The sequence below is a fragment of the Suncus etruscus genome, chromosome 11 (genome assembly GCF_024139225.1).
Source record: "Suncus etruscus isolate mSunEtr1 chromosome 11, mSunEtr1.pri.cur, whole genome shotgun sequence".
Lineage (NCBI taxonomy): Eukaryota > Metazoa > Chordata > Mammalia > Eulipotyphla > Soricidae > Suncus > Suncus etruscus.
This window is the reverse complement of record NC_064858.1, coordinates 17,963,207-17,983,342: the sequence shown is the minus strand read 5'-3', so window position 1 is coordinate 17,983,342 and position 20,136 is coordinate 17,963,207. Positions and strand designations below refer to the sequence as shown.

The 20,136-nt window shown below is 41.4% G+C and overlaps 1 protein-coding gene across 1 annotated transcript in view; it reads left to right on the top strand.

Moving 5' to 3' along the window:
- Nucleotides 1-19,656, top strand: part of KRR1 (KRR1 small subunit processome component homolog) — a 65,869-nt gene extending 46,213 nt beyond the window's left edge. Inside the window, exon 11 of the mRNA XM_049783831.1 lies at nucleotides 19,443-19,656. The gene's annotated coding sequence lies outside the window, so the exon portion shown is untranslated. The remainder of the gene's footprint in view (nucleotides 1-19,442) is intronic.
- Nucleotides 19,657-20,136: the final 480 nt, after the last annotated feature.

Here is a 20,136-nt window from a genome sequence, read left to right as displayed (position 1 = left end):
GGGTCCCCTTTAAACTCCTCCCCAGCACCCACCTCGCTGGCCCCCTGGACGGGTGTCCCAGGGATAACCCCAGAGTAGGAGAGGGAAAGGCTGTTGGGGGAAGCCCGATCCACACAGCCCTCCCCTAAGCTTGGTAAAAGGCCTTTCGCAGGCAGCCTTGCTATTTCCCCATGCTGGCAAGGGCTTCTGCTTCCAGAAGAGGAAAAAGTTCCTTAATGTGCTGGAAGCTGAAAGTTCACCAGCCTGCTCGCCACAACCACCCCTCTTGTGCAGGGTGGGATTTGGGGAAAGCCTCTAATCCTGTTTTTTAATGTTTATTTTTCTTCCAGCAGTTTTTAGTGACACAGCACCTAAATTCCTGTTGGGTTAACTCAGTTTGGTAATCTGAGGTAAAAGCCCAGTCACTTGCTCTGCAGTGACTAAAAGGCTGTGAGCTGGGCAGTGATAAAGCCTCAGGGCTGGCAATTTGGAAGAGGGAAAGATGGAGAAAGACCTCAGGGCAAAGTCTATCGGTGCCCTTGCTTTTTGCAGACTGTACTGAGGTCCTTGAGGCAGACATCAGAGAAAGATGATGGATCAAGTGAAAAAGGGTTGGCAACACCAGGACTGCTGAGAAAAGCGGGAAATCTGACAACACAGCAGGAAGATTAAAAAACAAACTGTAAATATATAAGCCCACATCACTAAGAAAGACTTAATATCTAAGATCATAATACTTACGTTTAAATCCTTAATCCTGTAGATAAATTCCTAATTTCATTTCAGTTTCCCTAACTCTTTTGGTGAGATCTAAAAGCAGTTAATCTGAAAATTTCTGGTGAGCATTAAGAAAATTGTCCCACAAAAGGGACCTAGTCTTCAAATGAGAGGTGACTTTTTGTTAGCTTTTTACTGCCTCTACTTCCTTCTGCCCATATAAATGGATCTTTTCTTCTTTTGGATGAGTAGGGAGGAGTAGAGCTCCTCAAAACTTTCAATGGAAAGTGCCACCACTGGTACAGAGATTATTTTAACTATTATTAGAACTGGTAAAAAAAAAAAATATGGTGGCCTGTTTCCATGGAACTAAGAATCAAAGGACTCAAATGATGCTTTGAGGGGGGAGGGGTACTGAGTGAGAGAGAGGGAGGAAGTGAGAAAGAGAAAGAAGTGAGGGAGAGAGGGGGGAGGAAGGGGTGTGACGGGGAAAGAGAGGAAGTGATTTGGATTTGTCATATAGGTGGTAGAAAGTTATGAAACGGTTTTTAATTATAGGTGGGAATTACTTTTGTAAAGCACAAGTGTTTTTTTATTAAATAAATTTTTTTTAATAATTTTTATTGAGATTCATGTGAATTAAAATTCTTTCACAGTTGTATTTAAGTGACAGTAAATTAGGACAATTCCCACCACCAGTGTTGATCTCCCTTCACCCCACAAGTGTTTTTTTAAATAAAGACACAGAGGGTAAAATGGGTGTGGGGTATTTCTAATGAAGGCTATTTAAAAACAGAGCAATAATATAGAATGTTAATGTGGAAACATGCACAGAATACTCTAACACAGTGCTCACAGACTAGTTATGAATATCTGTACCCCACAGGTATAAGTAAGAACTGTAGAGCATATCATACTTACAGATAGATAATTTAATTTTGGGAAAGTCTATATTGATTCTATAAAAATGCTGGTTACAGCTTTAGAATTTAGTGGGGGAGGGAGCAGGATTTTTAGCAGCACGGGCGGGCAGCTGGCAGACCTCCGCATGTGCCAGCGGCCTTTTGGCCTGGCCTAGGGTAGGGGGGGGGCCCGGACCATGGGTCACCCGGCCCCCTCTCCCCCTTTCCTATCCGGATCTCCAGGTGGGTTTCTGGGAGGAGCTGATGGGGCACCCTGGGTTTTTCCCCACTCCCAGGCCGGGTCTGGGGACCGGCCTAGGTTGGGCTTAAATCCCTGTCCTTCAGGCTTGGGAGGGTCTCTCTCTCCCTTCCTGGAGCAGGATTTTTAGCAGCACGGGCGGGCAGCTGGCAGACCTCTGCATGTGCCAGCGGCCTTTTGGCCTGGCCTTGGGTAGGGGGGGGCCTGGACCTGGGCCTGACCTGCTCCAGGGTTGGCTTATACGGTGGCGTTTGATCTGGGTGGTGGCAGATAATTGCTCAGCTATACTCAGGCTGTCACTGGCAATTTCATACCAGTCTACATTTTGAAACCGCGCGGGGGCTAGCGCCCCCGCGCGAACTTATGCTCCTCCCAACCACCAGTACCCCTGATTTACCCTTCTTACCTTCAGTAACAGTTTTAATCTCTGTCCAAAGACATACAGTAGATCTTACAAATCTCAGAACTATTTAGAAGGACATAAATCGAACACATATTGAACACATATATATTTTGAATATTTTTATGATTATTTTCTTTAACTGCTGTAACTCTCTATATATTCTTCTACCATCATTTTTCTATCCACTTTTCATCTTGTCTTTTCTTTGTAAGCTGTATAGTAAGGATTGTTGGTGGAACTGTCCCTCAGTTTGATGCCTATGATTGAACTATGTCATGGAAATTGCTGGTCTTGTTCCTATTGCCTCCAAATGCACCAATAACGCTTCATGGCATTGATCCTTGTTTGCATAGACACATTAAAATGGGAAAACACTATACATACAGATTAGTTATTATCTAATAAATCTCATTACAATGTACCTTACACCCTGAACATTGATATAATGACCTGGCACAGGCCTCAGATGAATGGGCATTCTCCATTCACACTGGAACCAGGCACGCTATCTACGAAACATCCAAGGTCTTTTATAGCAACAGTTGGAAGCAGTCCTCTACCAGGAAAGACACTACCAAGGGTCTGACATCGACCTCCTAAAAAGACACCTCCGTTTACACTGAGAAGACGTGACAACAACAATGACCTGCTCTACAGGACATGGTTCTCTCTATTGCCCCTTAAGTGGTGAGATGAAACGAGAGAATGCTCTGCATCATCCTGACTGCTATAGGAGACATGTAGACTCCAGGATCTTTAATACAGAAGCATGATACCAACAACAGAGACTATGTGAGGAATGGAGGTGTATTGCCACTACAGACGATGACTTGAATTGGACAAACTAGTTTGCCTGGAGCCTAGAGTCAGTCCTGTGCCAGGAAACTTCAGGGGTAGGGTCTCCATCTATTTAGACCATAATTTGTCTTTCCATGTCCCTTATGTTTTGGTGGGCCTATGCAAACAAATGCCACTTTAATATCGTTTTTTACTATGGTCCCTTGACTCCAATCCTTAAGAAAAACAACCCACTAAAACTTTTGAGGTTAATTTAAACTAGTAAGCATGTGCATGGATCTAGATAAATGTACTTTGCCCTCAATGTTTAAAGAGTTACATAAGTCTAATATCTTTAGATTATATGGTGTGCTGCTAAGAAATAATATGTACTACAACGGGGGATTTGAGGGACAAAGTAATTGTATGGTACATGGGTTCAGTTTTGTTTTTCTTAATGTTCTTTGGCTGAAAGTATAAGGCTGGGATATCATCGATGGGACTACTGAGAATCCTGTTTATGGGTGATTGGGCTTCCACTGTAACTTTACCCTGTCCTCTTTCTTTGCATCTTTGTTGTCATAATTAAATTAAAAAAAATTAAAAAAAAAAAAAAAAGAACACCCCCCTTCACCGGTGCAACATTCCCACCACCAGTTTCCCAGATCTCACTCCTCCCCACCCCCCTACACCTGTACTCGAGACAGGCTTTCTACTTCCCTCATTCATTCACATTGTTATGATAGTTTTCAGTGTAGTCATCTCTGCAACTGCACTCATCACTCTATGTGATGAGCTGCATGTCCTGAGCTGCACCTACCAGCCCTCATCTCTCTTGTCTCTGAGATACTGTTAAAAATGTCCTTCATTTTTCTTAAATTTTTTCTTAAATGTTGTCACTCTTACAGTTCAGGTTTCTGTATATTTAGCCCATCCACACCTGCAGTAAACAAGCTGTAACACTGAAAAAAAAAAAAAGAATTTAGTGGGGGAGCATTTTATCATCACCTGGCAGAGCCCAGGGGCTATTCACATGGTGCTCTGTAGATATGAGGTATTGGGCTGTAGATATGAGGTATTGGGCTTAGAACCCAGAATAATAGATAGGTTTTGTTGTGAATTTAACAAAAAGGTATTAGATAGATTTTCTTTTTTTAAGCTTTGTTTCTTAAAAGATGCACTGTCTTATGATTTTAAATCATATTTCAAATGCATTTGGAAAAGCTAAATAATTTATTTTTTATTTTAGAAATGAATAAAATTACTTCTACATAACCAGATATTTTATTAATTTTCAAGTAATTTTGGTGACTTAGATGGAAAACAACAAACAAACACACTCTTAGGCAAAGGTAATTTTCATATAGAAAATGGACCAAGAAATTTTATTAGTAAATATATAAATGTCATATAAGATTACATAAAATAGAAGTATTGACATTTAAATGTATTAGAATTCAACTAGTTAAGCTGTCACATTTTTAAAGCTATGTTTATTGTGTATTTCCTTTCTATTTTCAAAAACTGAAGATGCATTTTTAATATGTAATTGCCTTCAAATACCCATTAGCTGGGCAAAGTTTATTTTTATCTTTGTGTGTATTCAAGCATAAATAGAATTGTCTTGAATCTTTTATTTTATTTAATATTCTGATATGTGATGTTTTAATATCTTAAACTTAAGAAAAGAAGCAAGCTTTCTTTTTTGTTCTCTTAATACTTTCCATTCCACAACTCTTTTCTAGTAAAAATACAAACTCAAATTAGTGCAGAGATTTTTTTTTCTTGAAGCAGGAACAATCACATCAAATTAATACATGGATGCATGTCTTACTACTTGCCCATAACTATCTACCATAAAAGCACAAAATCATGAAAAATAATTCACAATGGATTATTTCACATTATCTTGTGACTAAATCTCATTTCTATCAGTAGTTTATGTTACCCTTATGGTCTTTTTTCTTGCATGTCATCTGTTTTATAGGGAGCTGGACTATCAAGATGAATACTAAAGTAGTACTCTATATAGGCCTATATACTTTTTGGTTTTTAAGTTACAACATTCTTGCTTTTCTACAAATTTTAGATTAAAAATTAAGTCAGGGGGCTGGAGCAGTGGCACAGAGCGGTAAGGCATCTATCTGCCTTGTTGGCACTAGCCTAGGACAGACCGTGGTTTATTCCCTGGCTTCTCATATGGTTGTCCAAGCCATGAGTGATTTCTGAGTGCATAGCCAGGAGTAACCCTTGAGTGTCACCGGGTGTGGCCCAAACAAAACAAAACAAAACAAAACAAACAAAAAAATAATTAAATCTGGGGCTGGAGAGATAGTACAGTGGTAGGGCATTTGATTTGCATGCGGCCTACTGGGGAGGGACCCGGTTCGATTTCTGGCATCCCATATGGTCCCTTAGCCTGGCAGGGATGATTTCTGAGTGCAGAGCAAGGAGTAACCCCTGAGCACTGCTGGGTGTGACCCAGAAACCAATCAATCAATGAATCAATTAACCAATCAATAATTTTTTTAAATAATTTTTATTGTGACCAAATTTCTATATGAAAATTACCTTTGCCTAAGAGAGTGTTTGCTGTTTTCCATCTAAGTCGCCAAAATTACTTGAAAATTTTTATTGTGAATTACAAATCGTTCACAGTAACAGTAATTAAGGTACATGGTGACAATCAATCAGGGCCAAATACCACCATCAGTGTTATCTTCCCTCCACCCCTGTTCCCAGCATGCATCTAATATCTCCCTCTCTTGCTCCCTCCTTCCCATTCTACTAGTGTTAACTGCTCCTCTCTGTGTATAGCTTGTTGTAGATTGGGTATTGATTCTGTTGACATTGGCTTTGAGTTTGGTGTTTGAGTCTGATCATTTTTCATTTTCACTCAATGTTCATACTACTGTTTGGTCTTGGTACTGTCCAATTTTCCTCCCTCAATTTATAAGGCAGAACAAGATGATTCATGTTATGTGGTTCTTGTAGGAAAACAGATTAATTGTCGAGTCCTGTATGGGGATGGATGATGGTGAAATGGATGGAGGGGCTTTTCTCCTCCAGCCCATGCCACGGCCTAGAACAACATCCAGCCAGGGTCTGAGGATTCAGGATAGTGGCTGGGAAATGAGCCACAGCCAGTCAGGTTTCAGGAGGCATGAAGCTTTATTCAAGGCCCTAGCCAACAGGTGTGGCTCCTATCATAAACTTTTATGATGGATTCATAATCAGCCCTGCATTCAACCTTGTCTCTTCTGCCAGCCCCCTCTGTTTCTCTCTAGCTAAATCTCTCTCCAATCCCAAATCAATCTCTGCAGTGCACAAGTAAAGAACAAAGATAAATTATGAATATCCCCTACATAAGCTGATCTCTCCAGCATGTGTGTGACCAACATTGAAGGTCAAAAGTGTCAGAGTGGTTTTGACAGGCTGGCATAGTGCATCCTCTGTGTAAGAATTTCCTGAAAAGAAATCAAACTGTTAGAAGTGATTTAAGAGGGCCGGAGAGATAACATGGAGGTAAGATGTTTGCCTTGCATACAGAAGGACGGTGGTTCGAATCTTGGCAGCCCATATGGTCCCCCGAGCCTGCTAGGAGCGATTTCTGAGCATAGAGCCAGGAGTAACCCCTAAGCACTGTAGGGTGTGACCCCCCCCCCAAAAAAAGGAGTGATTTAAGAAGTTCCTTTGTGGCCAATCCTAAGAAGCCCTACAAAAAGCATGAGGGCCAGGCCTCCTTTGTGGGACCCAGGTATTAGGGTAGTAAGACTGACTGGCAGCTTGACACCCTTAGAAGTGAACATTCAGCTAAAAGACTAGTATTAAAATATAGAAGATTAGTATAAAGGCCAAAGTTCTTTTCCATGTCAATGCCCTGACATGACTTTTTTTATTAATTATTTACCATTAAATGATTAAGTTATTCATACTGAGTTTAAGTCAGACAATGTGTTATCATGACACTGATCCCATCACTAGAGTCCACTTTGCTCCACACCAATCCTCATATACACACCCGTGCCTCCTGTTCACTACCTCCTCCAGTCTGCCTCAGGAGGGTCACAGAGATATGTTTTTGCACAATAGTTTATAGCTCTTGGCAAGAGACTGTTACTTAGATAAAAAAAAATGTGCCAATAAAAGCACTTTTAAAAGAAACACATAAAACTGGTTTAGCCAGAGCAGTTCTATGGGGTTGCCCAGAATCTCCACTAGATGTGTCTATTCTCTCTTGAATACTTCATTTTCTCTCTCTACTCAGTCTCCTTTTCATTGTTGTGTGGTTTTATTAGTGCTTCTTATTTTAAAAAGTTATTCTTGGGCTGGGCGGTGGCGCTAAAGGTAAGGTGCCTGCCTTGCCTGCGCTAGCCTTGGACGGACCGCGGTTCGATCCCCCGGTGTCCCATATGGTCCCCCAAGCCAGGAGCAACTTCTGAGCACATAGCTAGGAGTAACCCCTGAGCATTACCGGGTGTGGCCCAAAAACCAAAAAAAAAAATATATATAAAAAAAATTATAAAAAAAAAGTTATTCTAAGATAAATGTATATTTATTTTACAGGGATTTCATTTTGGTTTAAATTTTTTTATTAATATCTTTATTTAAACACCTTGATTACAAACATGATTGTAGTTGGGTTTCAGTCATGTAAAGAACACACTCCCCCCCCTTCACCAGTGCTACATTCCCATCACTAATGTCCCAAATCTCCCTCCTCCCCACCCCACTCCCACCTGTACTTGTGTGGCAAGGCTTTGTGCTTTCTTTTTCTTTTTGCATAGGCACAATAAGTATTGGGGCAATTAGACAGGGAATCTCCTGGGCCTAAGAGAATCAGGGTTTCTTCTTGAAGCATACTGCCATGGGAACCACTACAGGCTCCATTCACACTCATTTATACACCCCAAGGTCTTTTTATGGTGCCAGGAAACTTTCCACTCAGTTGTGGATGATAGCATCAGGCCTCTGTAGCTAGAGATCTTGGTACTTGCATAAATCATAGGACGAAGGCTAGGATAAAGTCTTTCTTTATGTTTCTAAAAGTTCTGTTCCATCACTACTGTTGTAATCAGTCTTTTGTAATTAGTGGTCTTGGTTTTTGCTCAGATCCTAGGACAAAGCCTAGGATAGAGTCTTTCACTGTGGTTCCAGAAGTTCTGCTTAGTTGCAGTTGTCAAAGTCAGACCTCTGGAATTAGAGATCTTGGTTTGTGTATGAATCCTAGGCTGAGGTCTAGGCTAGGATCTTTTTTATTGGTCCCATAATAGGCTCTGCACAGTCATGTCTGTCAAAGTCAATCTTCTGTAGTTAGTGATCTTGGTTTTTGTACAGAGGAAAAGATGACATGTCTTCTGATTTCATCAGACTATTAGGTGATGAGATACGGCAATCCTCTCTTAGATCAAGTAGTTGTTTCCTTGTGACAGGGTGTCATATCAAAACTGGTACAATTTGGTGCCAGAGTGATAATAAGAATTTCTCAGAAAGGAGTTGGGTTTCTGGTGCTGTTGCTGGGAACTGTGTCTCTTCTACGTCTGGTATCTGGGGTTCTGGTATCTGGGATTATTTTTCATAAAAAAATAAATATAAGGAATGTACTTATGCTGTCAAGGGCTAAAGAATTTTCTATTAGGTCAGACTTCCTTTAGGACACTCTCCAGTAGTCAGGACAACAGGATTTTGACCAAACAAGTTTAGCTAAGCCCAGAATTGTATTTGTACTCAACAAGAAATCTCCATTCCCTGACTAAGTATGTGTCAATAATTATATCAAATATTTTCTATGCCTCTCCTTATAGACTGGTATTCCTCTCACATATTCATCTCCACTCAGCATCTTTCTCATTTCAGTACATTATTGCTCAATCTTCCAAATTCCCAGGCCAAATTCTTGGAGTCATCCTTGACTTTTTATTTACTAATTACTTACATGACTCACTTCCTAAGTAAACTTTGTCTTTGAAAAAGATTCCAAATTCATCTGCTTCTTACTACTCCCATTTCTCAACTATCTTCAGCTCTCATCTAGATTGTTCCAATGGCTTCCCGAGTAATATCCTTTACTCTTAGTTCCTACATTAATCTTCTCCAAGCAGTCAGAATTACTATTGTTTTTTTTTTGGGGGGGGGGTTGGGACACACCTGATGATGCTCAGGTGTGCATAGCTCAGGCTATGTGCTCAAAAATTGCTCCTGAGTTGGGAGACCACATGGGACACCAGGGCATCAAATCACTGTTTGTCCTAGGTTAGTGCGGCAAGACAGATGCCCTACCCCTTGTGCCACTCCTCCAGCACCCCGAATTACTATTTTATCAGTCAATAATGTCACTTCTCTTCACAAGTCTCCAAGAAATTGATTTGGAAATAAGTAGCATAAAGAAATTGTCTTTGCAATTTTTTCTTTCCTTCCTTCCTTCCTTCCTTCCTTCCTTCCTTCCTTCCTTCCTTCCTTCCTTCCTTCCTTCCTTCCTTCTTCCTTCCTTCCTTCCTTCCTTCCTTTTTTCCTTCCTTCCTTCCTTCCTTCCTTCCTTCCTTCCTTCCTTCCTTCCTTCCTTCCTTCCTTTTTTCCTTCCTTCCTTCCTTCCTTCCTTCCTTCCTTCCTTCCTTCCTTCCTTCCTTCCTTCCTTCCTTCCTTCCTTCCTTCCTTCCTTCCTTCCTTCCTTCCTTCCTTCCTTCCTTCTTCCTTCCTTCCTTCCTTCCTTCCTTCCTTCCTTCCTTCCTTCCTTCCTTCCTTTTTTCCTTCCTTCCTTCCTTCCTTCCTTCCTTCCTTCTTCCTTCCTTCCTTTCTCCTTCCTTCCTTCCTTCCTTCCTTCCTTCCTTCCTTCCTTCCTTCTTCCTTCCTTCCTTCCTTTTTCCTTTCCTTCCTTCCTTCCTTCCTTCCTTCCTTCCTTCCTTCCTTCCTTCCTTCCTTCCTTCCTTCCTTCCTTCCTTCCTTCCTTTCTTCCTTCCTTTTTTCCTTCCTTCCTTCCTTCCTTCCTTCCTTCCTTCCTTTTTTCCTTCCTTTTTTCCTTCCTTCCTTCCTTCCTTCCTTCCTTCCTTCCTTCTTTCCTTCCTTCCTTTTTTCCTTCCTTTTTTTCTTTCTTCCTTCCTTCCTTCCTTCCTTCCTTCCTTCCTTCCTTCCTTCCTTCCTTTCTTCCTTGCTCCCCTCACTCCCTCCCCCTCCCTCCCTTCCTCCTTCCCTCTTTCTTTCTTCTTTCTTTCTTTCTTTCTTTCTTTCTTTCTTTCTTTCTTCTTTCTTTCTTTTCTTTCTTTCTTTCTTCTTTCTTTCTTTCTTTCTTTCTTTCTTATCTTCTTTCTTCTTTCTTTCTTTCTTTCTTTCTTTCTTTCTTTCTTTCTTTCTTCTCTCTTTCATTCTCTCTCTTTCTCTCTTTCTTTCTTTCTTTCTTTCTTTCTTTCTTCTTTCTTCTTTTTTTTTTTTTTTTTTGGTTTTTGGGCCACACCCGGTGACGCTCAGGGGTTACTCCTGGCTATGCGCTCAGAAGTCGCTCCTGGCTTGGGGGACCATATGGGATGCCGGGGGATCGAACCGCGGTCCGTCCTAGGCTAGCGCAGGTAAGGCAGGCACCTTACCTTTAGCGCCACCGCCCGGCCCCTCTTCTTTCTTTTCTTTCTTTCTTTTTCTTCGTTTTCTTTTCCTTTCAAAATACCCAGCTATTCATAGTGCTTACTTCTGACTCTATGCTCAAGGATTATTCCTAGTGGGTTCAAATGACATTGTAGGATACCAGGGATTGAACGTAGACCAGCTACATAAGAGCAAAGTGTCCAGGGGAAGGAGTAGTGGTGCAAGGATAGGCGTTTGCCTTGCATGTGCTAACCTAGGACGGACCGTGGTGTCTGATCCTATATGGTCCCTCAAGCCAGGAGCGATTTCTGAGTGCATAGCCAGGAGTAACCCCAGAGTGTCACCGGATGTGGCCCTAAACCCCCCCCCAAAAAAAACCCAAATTATTTCATTAAGCTAACTCATTTTATAAATACAAATTATAAACAAATTTAGAGATATATTTTAGCACACTACACCAACAATCACAATCTCAATACACCTACATATATCCACTATACAATATACATTTATTTCCCCTCACCTACTTGGTTATCTCAGTTTTGTGGTCAGAGTTAAGGAATTTGTTTTAGTTTTACATTGTCTATGCTTTTGCTTTTTTCTTGACATACCACATATGAATGAAGCATAAAGTTTTTGTCTTTCTACTTGTGAATTATTTTATTTATTTTTATTTTGGGGGTGGGCCACACCCAACAGTTACTCCTGGCTCTGTGCTCAAAAATCACTGCTGGCAGGCTCTGAGGACCATATGGAATGCTGGAGATCGAACTTGAGTGGGCTACATGCAAGGAAAATGCCCTACCCACTATGCTATCACTCTGGCCCCTTCCTTGAGAATTATTTTGCTTAAAGTAATGGCATCTAGTTCCATCACATTGTAGGAAATGCATGATTTCATATTTTCTTGTAGCTGAGTAGTATTCCATTGTGTGTATGTATTACAACTTCTTTAGCCATTCATCTATAATTGTTGGCTATTAGAAATAGTGTTTCAGTGAACATAGGGTGTGTGTGTGTGTGTGTGTGTGTGTGTGTGTGTGTGTGTGTGTGTGTATACATATAACCAAATCCAGAAACTAGTGAAGGCAATAAAGATAGACTTTATTCAGAAACTAATATAATGGTGAAAAATAAGCCTTAGTTTACTTCTAGACCCAGTTGCAAACAGTACAAACTACTCAAAATTGATAGCAAGAAGCAGCACAGGGCAGGTAGGTATCCATGTAGGAAAAAGGTCCATCAACAGGCTAGCAGATGAAGAGTAGTAGAGGAGTGATTTACAAGGTACTGTTATTGATCAGATTAACAATTATCTGACTCAAAGCATAGCCTTTCCAAAGAGGAAGATAGTGTAGAACTTTAAATTTTTGTCTGTAATTTGTTTTTAACATATAACAAAAAAAAATACAGTACCATAACCTAGTGGTGAAGCACATAGACCAATCCTTCTCAGAGTTAAACAGCATAGTCACCTTAAAAGTATTGATTTAAAGTGATGTTAACATGAGAATTGACTGACATTCTTTTTTTTTTTTTTTTTTTTGGTTTTTGGGCCATACCCAGCTTTGCTCAGAGGTTACTCCTGGCTGTCTGCTCAGAAATAGCTCCTGGCAGGCACTGGGGACCATATGGGACACTGGGATTCGAACCAACCACCTTTGGTCTGGATTGGCTGCTTGCAAGGCAAACACCCCTGTGCTATCTCTCCGGGCCTGACTGACATTCTTATTCCTAAATTCTAAAACATTTTTATTTTCCTATCTATAAACTGTACTCAAAATCTTCTTTAGAATAGATATGTTTTAGAGATATTTTACTAAAGATCTATACTCTTGTTCTACTTCTTAATTTGATAGCTTTAATATAAATTAACACAATTCTCTTTTCATGTTTTTCCATAAAGTAACTTTGGTTTGTGTGAGCAAGACATAAATTTATGGGGCCAGAGTGGTTTGGTGTTTTCCTTGCATGCAGATGACCCAAGTTGAATCCGGATTCAATCTCTGGCATCCTATATGGGCCCCCAAGCCTGCCAGGAGCAATTTCTGAGTACAGAGCTGGGAGTAACCCCTGAGCACTGCTGGGTGTGCCCCCCCAATAGAAACACAAGTTTGTTCAACACTTTCCTGCTGGGGCAAGCCCAGAAACTGTGGGATCCTGGGTTCTGAACAGGGGGACACCATTTTGTAAAGGGTTTGTGTTAGGCTTCTCTTTCCCAAACCTAAGTTTCCATTTGACACTGTCCAGAGATATGGCCATATCAGGTAGCCTATCTGGTAAGAACACAAGGGAGAGTTAGGAGGGTATCCTAGACAAAAGCCAACAATTTTAAAGATCTTCAGAGAATAGAACTTTTCATCCCCTTCCTATATAAACTGGCTTGTGTTATTGGGGGGGCTTTGGTTAGCCAGTTTGGGACTTGTGGTTGACAAAATAAAGTCTTGCTTTGATTTATTTCAGTTGTATGCCTTGATCTCAACATCATGAATAGTTCTGGAGACTAGAATCTCTCCCAATACTGGAGAGGGATGGGACAGACTCCTTCCTACCAGGACACTCCTATAGAAGATGAGAGGTCCAAGGCCAACCTTGGCTCATCATGTTGACCTGACCTTTTCATCTTTGTATATGCCAAGCCTGGGTAACCCTGATGTAACAGGATTGAAGAAAACTCTACAGTGGAGAATTACTGCCTGATAAGAAGGAATTCTTGTAGATTTGGTTGATTCAGCTCCTAGAATCAGGACAGAATGCAGATAATTCTGTTGTTCCTGCTGAAGGCAGTAACTGTGGCATGATCGGCAAGAATGAACACCTGATTTGCTTGTGGACTATACTTAGATCCTTTCCCAGACTGTGGATGAAGGGTTTGTGGGTCAAACTGTCACCACAGAGATCTCTCCCCTAAACTTTATTTTATGTGATTTTTTGGGGGGGCTTATCTCCAACTACTTATGTGTGTTAAAAAAAAATTGGGTTGCAAGTCCCAGGATAGGGAAGTTGCCCTTAGGGCATTCTCATTTTATGCGTGTCCAGAGAAGAGTCTCCTGAATTGTGGAGGAGAGCTAGATTCTCCCTGTAGGGTATAGTAATGTATCAGAGAAGCCACCTGGCAGCACATACTCAAATTACAGAGGGAGCCAGACCCTGAGGCTAAGGCTTTGAGGTCTCAGGTAGAGTTTAGCAGAAACTTAGAGCTGTCTTGGCCCAAATAGGGTCAATAGGGCCTTTAAAAGAATGCTCACAGACCTACTTTTTAGTAGGGAAGCATCAGTTAGGGCAAATAAAAAGGAGGAGCTAGCCAGCAGTTCAACATGACCTTAAGTCCCACCATCAAGCATAGAGTAGAAGAGAGCCTAGAATCAGACTCCCTGAAAATTGCCAAAGATTGTTGATTGTGCATAAATCTAGAGCACTCTCTGGACTCCTTAACAGAAGTGGCCCTGCAGAACAGTTGGAGTTTGGACTTAAGGTGGTGGTGGTGGTGGTGGGTGGTGGTGGTGGTGGTGGTGGTGGTGGTGGTGGTGGTGGTGGTGGTGGACTTAAGGTTCTTAAAACAAGATGAACTGTCTATGACCCAAGAGGAACAGATCATGGGTCATCTGAGGGATGCTGCAGCAAGTGAAGGCCAGCTTGCAAGAGGAAGAAAGGTGGCAGAAAGATATCACTTCTTGGTATGAACAGTGATTCACTCCATCATTCTGGAGAATCTCCCTGGTAACTGCTCTGGTTGGGCCACTGTTTATTCTTTTTGTGATGTTCTTAATAGGTCCTTGCATAATTAATTTTATCATCCATTTAATCTTTTTTTTTGTTTTGTTTTGTTTTTTTGTTTTGTTTTTGGGCCACACCCAGCGGTGCTCAGGGGTTACTCCTGGCTGTCTGCTCAGAAATAGCTCCTGGCAGGCACGGGGGACCATATGGGACACCGAGATTCGAACCAACCACCTTTGGTTCTGGATCGGCTGCTTACAAGGCAAATGCCACTGTGCTATCTCTCCAGGCCCCCATTTAATCTTAATCCTTAACAACATAGGTGCAGTTAAGATGCTTGTGTTGTTACCAGTATGTGCCAATAAGCAGGGATATGGAAGACAGCCTCAAGGAGAGTCAAAGATTTGACTCAGGTCTATAAGAGGAGGTGATGATGTGGGGCTCTAGGTTCTGAACATCTGTAGATGTTTACAAAGTGGATGCCACTTTGTAAAGGTTCAATGTTAGGCTTTTCTTTCCCAAGCCCAAGTTTCCATTTGACACTGCCTCGAGATTTCTGGCCATACCAGGTAGCCTTTCTGGGGAGCAATAGGAAGTAACCTAAAGTACAGCCAATTATTTTAAAGATCAGCAAGTCTATAAAATTCTTTACCCTTGAATTTTTATGCTCCCCAAGAATGGGGAAGCCTCATGGTTCCTCACAATGTGCTGGACTGTAATGTGGGAGAGGAGAGAAATTTACATTTATCCCTCTTAGTTCTTGGGCTGCTTGAACTAGTGAACATCAAACAGATTAGTAGAAGGATGTTGCAAGTCAGTCCTTTATGAGGTTGACTGATGGAGGGATGGAGGATGAGGTTTTCCTCCTCCAGCTCGGACCACGCGTCTACAACTCTGTTCAGCTGGCGGTTCTGAGGTGAATGTGGTGGGTATAAAGTTAACAGGCAGTCAGGCTTCTGAAGATATCGGCTTTATTCCGTGGATAAGGCTGAAGTCAAAAGCCCCAGAATCAGCCCCAGAAAAAAGCCCCTGCCTTCCACAGACCCTTGCTTTTATACATCAGAATCAGGTACTACCGTAGGGTGGGAGCAGAATGTCAGGTCACACCCTAGGGTAGGGCACAATCACCGATCAGGGTAGGGTCAGTAACATAATAATCCCATGGAAATACTTACATACACAACAGAAGGAAAACAATCATTTCCATTTTGTCTGCATTTATGTATGAGCAGCTTGCTCAGACATGAGAATTCTTAAAACAATGAAGCATATCCATGGAGACAGTTCAAAGAGCTGGTGTCCTATAGTGTCTGCCTGCCATGCACTGTCCTGGGCTCAATCTCAAATATTGTATGTTTTCTAAGCATCACCTGTATAGGCCTGGCAGCTCTCAACACTGCTAGGGAGACATCCTCTCCCATTCCCAAACCTCTCAAAGACAATGAAACAAATTGGTAGGATATACAGGTTGAGCTAATAAATGGGGGATAACGAGCTTCTCAGTTAATGGCAGAGTGTCTGGAATTTGGTTCTGAGTTTAATTCCAGATTCAGCTAAAATACATTGACTAGAGATCCCTAGTGCCACAGCAAATTGCAGTTTCTGGAGCACTATGGAGCTCAGGAGCACAATAATCAAGTGTATGTGAGCGTCTTAAATCTGTGATCCCAGTTGAATCCTGCAATTAACTATTTCAGCCAAACTATTTCCTACCAAACACTGCAATCAAACTGTTTCTGAATACAACCAAATGTATCAGCACCATGACCTAGTGTGTGTAACCCCTGATTATATAAAAACAATAAGGGAAAGAAAGGAGAATACAAAATAAAAGTGGTCAAAGACAAGGCGATTTGAGACAAACTCACATGATAAAAAGAGATTGATTAACAGGACAAAGTAGGGGCTCTCTGATTTGATGCTTACCCTGTTTTATAGATAGGCTAGTAGATTACAAAGATTTTTCTAGTGATAACCCCAATTCTGGGGAGTCTCCCAACCCCCCCCCCCCCCCCGCTACATTTACATTCTTTCAGGTACTTAAGGGATCACTGTCCATTTCCATTTTGCTCCCCAGTGAGCCTACTAAACCTTAGTTGGTTTTTTGTTTTGTTTTGTTTTGTTTTGTTTTGTTTTGTTTTTTTGTGCCTCACCCAGTGGCACTCAGGGCTTACTCCTGGGTAGTACTCAGAAATCCCTCCTGGCTTGGGGAACCATATAGGACACAGGGGGATCGAACTGCGGTCTGTCTAGGTTAGTGCATTCAAGGCAAATGCCCTACTGCTTGTGCCACTGTTCTGGACCCGAATCTTGGTTGGTTTTAGCTTAAAATAGTCAATATGCCCTGGGAGAGCTGATCTGAACACCTGAGGTTGCTGATTCAAATTTCACTCTTCCCATTATTATGCTAACATCCTACCACATTGAGGACTTGGCTTTTGGTCCACAGTTTTTGTCTCTGAAGTATCTAATACTCGTCTTAAGATATATATATATATTGGTTTTTGGGTCACACCTGGCGTTGCTCAGGGGTTACTCCTGGCTGTCTGCTCAGAAATAGCTCCTGGCAGGCACGGGGGACCATATGGGACACCGGGATTCGAACCAACCACCTTTGGTCCTGGATCGGCTGCTTGCAAGGCAAATGCCGCTGTGCTATCTCTCCGGGCCCATCTTAAGATATTTTTAAAATCAACCCACTTAATTGATTATAATAATTCATTCTCACAGGCATATCTTGGGCCTTACCAGCTGGAGATGCTGTACATCCAACTCCTCTGCCATACAATATTTACTTTGAGCACAACCTCCTTCTGTTAAAGTGTAGTGTACCCCAGAGTTGCAGCCTGACACAAGACATAAGAGACTCTTCTGCTAGATAGTCATTGTCCTTGGAGACTCTATCTTTGAGATGTTTAAATGGGATATTCCCACGCTGCGGGAATGTAAGGGCAGGATAGAGGCCCTTTCAAGGTTTCTTCTCAGAACATCTGTTAGCAGTAAAAGAATATTAGATCCCAAACATAGGGGGAATTGCAGACAGCAGATTCTTGATTGTCACAAGGTTGTGCGCCTTTGTCCTCTGACAACTCTCTTCGCTATATTTTAATTTTGAACTAATGCATCTGTATGCATCAAGGAGATACTTGCATTGCCAAACCTGTGGTACACTTTATAAACCCTGTGCTTCCTCATATCTGGATTCGCAGATCAGCCTACTTTATCGGGACACTGTTGGACCTCTGGGACGCCCAAGTATTAATAAAATCCCAATGGTACTGGAATCACCGATTGGCAGTCTCTGCCTCTCTAGGTTTTGGGGTGATGGGCAACCCTTTGGCTTTTCTAACTCTAACACTTCTAACCTCCTATAGTCTGGTTCTGTTTTTGCTCTTAAAGGTGCTCTTTCTATTTGAGGTGATTTGCAGGTGATACTCATCCTATTATTTTCTCAGACTCTCACCTTCCAACCGGACCTGTTTTTACTTGGTCTGACTTAAGCAATAACGAAAGAGTAAGTTTCAGTTTCCCCTTTGCCCACTGCCCGTTGTGGTTCCATTTTAACTGATTTAAGTCTACACGTACGACCTCAGTGCAAATTCCTTAAACTCTTCGATACTGGTTAGTTTATACTTTCCCAAGATCATAAATTCGGCCCCAGTTCTTGGGCTCACAGGAGGCCAAGAGATAATGAACAACCCAGGAGATGATCAAATAAAGAACCAAAAAGGCCCTAAATATATACAGTGTATTAATCTTATCTAACAACACAGTTTGACCCTAAATTAACATTTGACCCTAAATTAACAAAACATCTCCAGGAACAAATGGGAGTCTTCTTATACTTTTTTTTGTGGGGGGGAGGACCACACCCTGTGATACTCAGGGGTTACTCCTGGCTGTGTGCTCAGAAATCGCTCCTGGCTGGAAGATCATATGAGACCCTGGGGAATCGAACCCCGGTTTGTCCTAGGCTAGCACGGGCAAGGCCTTACCCCTTGCGCCACTGCTCAGGCCCTATCCTACAGTAAATCTTGAAAGTGGCTGGTGGCATAGTGAGGGGAAAGGGGGTCACATAATGGCGGGTACAAGATATAAACATTGCTGTTTTGGAATCTTATGTATATCTTATATTGCATTAATAGTAAGAATTTGAATATGCTAAATTCTGTGGATGGAGGAGGTTACAAGGGTTAAGGCATTTGCCATGCACACAAATTAACTAATTCTGCTCCTTCAAATCACACCCAAGCACCTCCAGAAGTGATCTCTGAATATACAGACAGCAGTAAGCCCTGAGCACCACTGAATGTGGCCCACCTCACCCCCACACTAAATTCTACTATGTTGGATCATAGATTATATAAATATTTAAAATATTAGAAGCCTAACTTCTTTTCCATATGATCTGTTTCTTTACTGTAGCAATATTCGGTATTTAACTAAGGTACATTTAAGTACTCACATGACATTATTGATATTTAAAGAGAAGATATGAGAAGCAGGTCCTTAGATCCTTTTGTTGCACTCAACCTCATTTCATTAAAACAGTAATGAGAAAAATACATTCTTGAGTTAAGGTTAAACATACTAACATTATTTGAGTAGCTGCGTGATTTATTCTAAAGAAGGTTCACACTTTCGGGGCCGGGTGGTGGTGCTAGAGGTAAGGTGCCTGCCTTGCCTGTGCTAGCCTCGGATGGACCGCGGTTCGATCCCCTGGTGTCCCATATGATCCCCCAAGCCAGGAGCGACTTCTGAGCGCATAGCCAGGAGTAACCCCGAGCATCACCGGGTGTGGCCCAAAAACCAAAAAAAAAAAAAGAAGGTTCACACTTTCCTTTAGGCAGGTGTTTTTAGTTGTAATACTACTCTGAAATTATTGTCCTAGATACGTTATCATAAGTTGATGTTTCATTTAGCAAAACCTAATAAATTACATGTATTGTGCTTTTTATTTATTTAGCATATGTTGAAACTAAAATTGATGTGGCTGCCATTAAGGAAATGATTAAAAAAGCAAAGAATAAGACACTCAGAGCTCTCTCAGCTGAAGAAGTGAAGCTTAAAATGGAAGCAGATGAAAAGAAAAAGAAGAAAAAAAATATAAAAAGAAGGCCAAACTCTGAACAAAAACTTAAGATTAACTCCTTTTGTAAAGGATTTTAAGATACCAAAGCATTAGTTGCCCAATATTTGAGAGGTAATACTCTGATCAATTACTTCTGAGTTTTTATTTCTGTGACTAAGTTTTTTGAGTTGTAACAAATTATTCTATTTTTGTGTTTATGAAATTTTTGTAATAGAAAAGGATTACATATCTTTGAGTGCATGACCCCTAATCTGTTCTAGTCAGGTTAGTCTTGCCAAAGCATGATTTTAGAAGAGATTCTTTTTTTTTTTTTTTTGGTTTTTGGGCCACACCGGCGATGCTCAGGGGTTACTCCTGGCTGTCTGCTCAGAAATAGCTCCTGGCAGGCATGGGGGACCATATGGGACACCGGGATTCGAACCAACCACCTTTGGTCCTGGGTCGGCTGCTTGCAAGGCAAAAGCTGCTGTGCTATCTCTCTGGGCCCGGCCTCCCTAGAAGAGATTCTTTAGGTTGTTAAAAGATTGTTTGGAATCTGGCTATTGTAATTGTATATTGGATCCAGTGTCTGATAAGAATGGTAATCTTTGTATGTAATATGTCCCAACATCTGATTTTGAGTATAACAAATGCCAACTTTGTTTCTTTTTTTTTTGTTTTGTTTTTTGTTTGTTTGTTTGTTTTTGGGCCACACCCGCGGTGCTCAGGAATTACTCCT